Genomic DNA, 5,932 nt, shown 5'->3' on the forward strand with positions numbered 1-5,932 from the left:
ATTCTAATTTTTAGGAATTATATTATTCAGTGAGCTTTTGTACCTCCTTTTCCACTTGTCATATTCTACTTTTTAAGGAGTTTTTTTCTTCAGTGAATTTTTGTGCCTGTTTCTATTTGGACAATTTTGCTTTTGAAGATATTCTTCTCCCTACTGGCTTTCTATACATCTTTTACCATTTGACCTTTTCTATTTTTCAAGGTGCTATTTACTTTAGTATTTTTTGTCTTTTTAAAAACTAAACTTTTCATTCTTTTCCCCATAATTTTCTTACATCCCTCCTATTTATCTTCCCATTTTTTCCTCTACCTCTCTTATTTGATTTTCAAAATCATTTTTGAGCTCTTTCATGACCTGAGACAAATTGATGTTTTTCTTGGAGGCTTTGGATATTGAAACTTTGTCCTTTTTGTTTCCTTCTGAGTGTCACCTCAGTAATTTTCTATGATCAGGATTTTTTCTGTTGTTTGCTCATTTTTCCAATCTATTTTTTGACTTTGGAACTCTTTGTTGAAGTGGGGCTCTCCTTCCAGGGGTGCAGAGTGCCTTATCCTGAGTTTCATGAGTTTTGTGTGGTTGTTTTCAGAGATAATTCTAGGGAACTAAGTTTTTAGTTCTTCCAAAGTGGTCTAAGGAGAGATGTTTACTTTTCTCCTGGCCTGTTTTGTTCTGTAGAAGCAGCTGCTGCTGATTCAGTGGCTCCCAAGGCCAAATCCTGGTTTTCTGGGACCTGGTCTGCACTGACACGGCCTACATGTTCTCCTTTCTCTCCAAGGTAGACAGACCTTTCTTGGTGACCTTCTAAGTTATCTTTGGCTGGAAAATTATTTCATCCTTTTGTGGGTTCTGCTGCTTCAGGTATTGTTTTATGGCATTATTTAAAGATGTGTGGAGGAGTTTTGGGGAGAGCTCAGGCAAGTTGTTGCCTTTTCTCCAGCATCAATTCTCTAGCATCAGTTAATTAACAACCAAGATTTACATGGATGTTAGGCTTTGGATTTTGTTAGGGATTGGGCACCCTCCACCCTGGAAATAGAGCCTCTATTTAACAAAGAGTAACAAAGTCAAGAAATAGGTTGGAAAAATAAGCAAACAGCAGGAAAAAATTCTGATCATAGAAAATTACTGAAGTGACAATCAGAAGAAAACAAAAAAGACAAAATCTCTATATTGAAGGCCTCCAAGGGAAAAAACATACATTATTGTTCTTAAGTTGTGTCCAACTTTTTATGACCCCATCACCCTATGAGGTTTTCTTGGCAAAGATAATGGAAATGGCAAACCACTCCCTTCTTCAGTGGATTAAGGCAGAGATTAAGTGACTTGTTCAGGCGCATACAGTTAGGAAGTGTTTGAGATCAGATTGGAATTCATTGACTCTCTGCCCAATGATTTAGCCACTGAGATATTATGTATATATATATGTATGTATATTTCCTTCTGAGATATTATATATATGTAAATGCAAAAATAAGTCAAGAAGTCTTCTTGACTCTCAGCCCAATAATTTAGCCACTGAGATATTATGTATATATATATATATATATATGTATATTTCCTTCTGAGATATTATATATATATTTAAATGCAAAAAGAAGTCAAGAAGTCTTCTTGACTCTCAGCCCAATGATTTAGCCACTGAGATATTATGTATATATATATATATGTATATTTCCTTCTGAGATATTATATATATATTTAAATGCAAAAAGAAGTCTTCTTGACTCTCAGTCCAATGATTTAGCCACTGAGATATTATGTATATATATATATGTATATTTCCTTCTGAGATATTATATATATATAAATGCAAAAAGAAGTCAAGAAGTCTTCTTGACTCTCAGCCCAATGATTTAGCTACTGAGATATTATGTATATATATATATATGTATATTTCCTTCTGAGATATTATATATATGTATATATATACACACATATATATAAATGCAAAAAGAAGTCAAGAAGTCTTCTTGATTCTCAGCCCAATGATTTAGCCACTGAGATATTATGTATATATATATATATGTATATTTCCTTCTGAGATATTATATATATATTTAAATGCAAAAAGAAGTCTTCTTGACTCTCAGCCCAATGATTTAGCCACTGAGATATTATGTATATATATATGTATGTATATTTCCTTCTGAGATATTATATATATGTAAATGCAAAAATAAGTCAAGAAGTCTTCTTGACTCTCAGCCCAATAATTTAGCCACTGAGATATTATGTATATATATATATATATATATGTATATTTCCTTCTGAGATATTATATATATATTTAAATGCAAAAAGAAGTCAAGAAGTCTTCTTGACTCTCAGCCCAATGATTTAGCCACTGAGATATTATGTATATATATATATATGTATATTTCCTTCTGAGATATTATATATATATTTAAATGCAAAAAGAAGTCTTCTTGACTCTCAGCCCAATGATTTAGCCACTGAGATATTATGTATATATATATATGTATATTTCCTTCTGAGATATTATATATATATAAATGCAAAAAGAAGTCAAGAAGTCTTCTTGACTCTCAGCCCAATGATTTAGCTACTGAGATATTATGTATATATATATATATGTATATTTCCTTCTGAGATATTATATATATGTATATATATACACACATATATATAAATGCAAAAAGAAGTCAAGAAGTCTTCTTGATTCTCAGCCCAATGATTTAGCCACTGAGATATTATGTGTGTGTGTATATATATATATATATATATATATATATATGTTGCCTTCTGAGATATTATATATATAATATGTATATATATATATATATGCAAAAAGTCAAGAATAATCGGTAGCCACTTGAGGCCAGCAATTGGGAAGAACAGATCCCAGATTCCCTTATCTCCTTCCATCTCTTCCTTCATAAAGCAAGCAGGAATAGGAGATGGGCTGGTGACTCCAGGGGCACTTTACCTCTGGTCATTATGAATTTTGGGTTGGCCCCTTTAGCAGCAAGGGAGAAGGAGCCGGGCCAGTCAAACCTTACCAGCCTATCAGACAGCTTTCCACTGTCTCTGGAGGTGTCCGTTCTGATCGTCTCTTTCCTACAAACCCCGTCAGAGTCCTGGGAAAGGGGGCCAGAATCTGGAGGTCCATCCTCCGTGCTCAGTCCTGACAAACACCCGTTGCCATCAGAGAACGAGCGGACGCTCCCCCAACTTCTCCGTCCCGGACACCTCGAAGCCACATTCAGAAATATCCCCGAGTGGGCGGATTTTGGACCAGGGTCCGTCTGACCTTCTCTGAGGATGTCTCTGTGTGGGTGCTCGAGGTTGCCCAGAGAACACAGCGCGAGGGATGTGATGCTGTGGGACACTGTGGGACACCCACAGGACGAGCCCCCGCCCTCAGAATGAGTGCGGTCTAGGTGAGGGAGAAAGGACGGGACTCACACCTCCTGCCCTGCAGGACTCGCCTTTTCTCCGCCAGACACTTTGATTAGGGCCCCTCCGTGTCAATGTCGGGGGAGACTGTCTCCGTGTCCCCTTACCCCTGTGCCGGCCACTTTTTAAATGAAGGATGTGTAAAGATCCTGTGTTGACAAAGTTTGCAGATGCTGCAAAGCTGTGCGGGATGACTAACCCATTAGGGTCCCAAGACATCACTGTCAAAGGCTGGGTCATTATTTGTTGGGGGCTGGCTCCGAGTCCCGGAGCTCCTTTGTAATACAGACATGCCATTATTATGTAGGGTCCCCAGTGGTTGGAAAGACATCAATAAAATAAAATAAATAAATAAAAGAAACGAACTTTCTCCAAGTTTCTGATCTCGTGGCCTATGGGATGACCCCCCCTGGCTTCCCCACCCCCTTTGGCCACCCCCTGGTGTCCTTGGTGGCGAAGCTGTCTCTCTCCCAGCATGGCCCGGTGGAGGAGAGGGACGTGGGCCCCTTCCTTACATTCTTTCCCAGTCGCGGTGTTGTTTTCCCCTGGAGATAAGAGGTTCCTGTAGGAGGACAGCTTGGGAGAGAGCCAGCAGGCTCAGCTTGTTAACAGTTTACTAATGGAACAATGGGAGCTAATTGGGTCAGAGCCGTCGTGGGCGTGAACTCTGAGGTAACTCGGACTGCCGTGTGTGTGTGTAATTTGTCCTGGAAGATACTAAAACTGTCTGCGTGCTAGTCCTCTGCCGGTACCTTTGCCCTTCGGATCGGTTTTTATTAACAGAACTGTTTTTGATTTATGCCCGTTTTATTGCTTTGGCTTAGGACCTCACAGCACTGAGTGTGGGAAATGGCTTGTCAGGAACAGCATTCTTAAATCTCTATGTAAGGAAAGTAATCAGTGGCTAGGTTGGTTCCTGAAGATGGGGAAACTGAGGCTCAAGTTCCCACAGCTAGAACATGGCAGAAGTTGGGTCAACGGTAGGAGTGTGTGTTGGTTGAATGAAAGCCTTTGAGGCTGTTCTTTACAGAGCTCCCTCCCTCCCTTTTTTCTTTTACCTCATCGTCAGCAAAATGTGAAATTCGTAATTTTTCCTTATTCCATCTATGGACAATGATCCTCAGTTCTTAATGTGAAGCTTAGAAGAGCCTTTAAAGTCATTCTATCCATCCCTCCTGCCTGGAGAATTGTCCCTTCAAGGAAGACCATCATTTGACCTGTTCTTTTTAAAAATAGCACTTTATTTTAAAAAATAGCACTATATATTTTTTTTTTTACAAAGAAAGACAAATTTTAACATAATTTGAAAATATTTTAGCTCCAAATTTTCTCCCTGCCTTGTCTCCCCACTCTCTAAAAAAGCAAACAATTAGATATAGGTTTATATGTGCAATCATGTAAAACATATTTCCATTTTAGTCATATTGCAGAAGAAGAAATAGGTAAAAAGGAAAAAAAACATGAAAAAAATTAAAGAGAGTAAAAAATATTATGTCTTAATCTGAATTCAGACACCATCAATTCTTTCTCTGGATATGGATAGCATTTTTCATTATAAATCCTTTGGAGTTGTTTTGGATCATTCTATTGTGACTTTTTTTTTTTTTTAAGTTTTGCTGATCCCTTTTAAAAAATATACATTCATCTAATTTATATTTTAATATATTTAACACCTACTGATCATCCTGCCATCTGGGGGAGAGGATGGGGGGTAAGAGGTGAAAAATTGGAACAAGAGGTTTGGCAATTGTTAATGCTGTAAAGTTACCCAGACATATAACCTATAAATAAAAGGCTATTAAATAAAATAAAATATACATTCATCTATTCAAAAATCATTTGTTAAGAGTCTAATAAGTGCCAGACATTGAGGTAAAAGGACCAAATAAATAAATAAATGAAACAATCCTGCTCTCAGGTAGCTTATTATTGAACATAATAGTTTCAGGCTATTAACCCTTTCCTTTCCATTCTGTCTCCCTTACCTCTTCCAGAGCACCTTTCCTTGTAACAAAACAAAATAGTCAAGCAAAACTAATAGATTGTGATTGGCAAAGTATACAATATTCTACATCCATAGTTCCCAACTTCTTGGAGAAAAAGGAAGAATATTTCCTCAAATTCTCTGAGCCCATGATTGGTCACTAAAATTACCCAATATTGGGCTTCATTTTTGTGTTCTTTTCATTTATATTATCATAAGGTTTGACCTTCTCTTAAAGACTATATCATTCAATCAATATTCATTTAATAATTTTCAATTCCAAATTTTCTCTTGCTCTACAGTTTTTCTCCCAATGAAATCATGTAAAACATTTTTATGCTGTTTGTATTATGGGGGAAAACAAGAAAAATTAAGTTAAAAAAAATGCTTCAATCCACATTCAGAATTCATTAGTTCTTTCTCTGGAGATGGAAAACATATTTCTTTATGGGCCTTTTGGAATTGTGAATCATTGTATTGATCTTTTACAGGTAATTATTGTTAAATATTGTTGTTACTGTGTATGGTGCT

The sequence above is a fragment of the Sarcophilus harrisii genome, chromosome 4 (genome assembly GCF_902635505.1).
Source record: "Sarcophilus harrisii chromosome 4, mSarHar1.11, whole genome shotgun sequence".
NCBI lineage: Eukaryota > Metazoa > Chordata > Mammalia > Dasyuromorphia > Dasyuridae > Sarcophilus > Sarcophilus harrisii.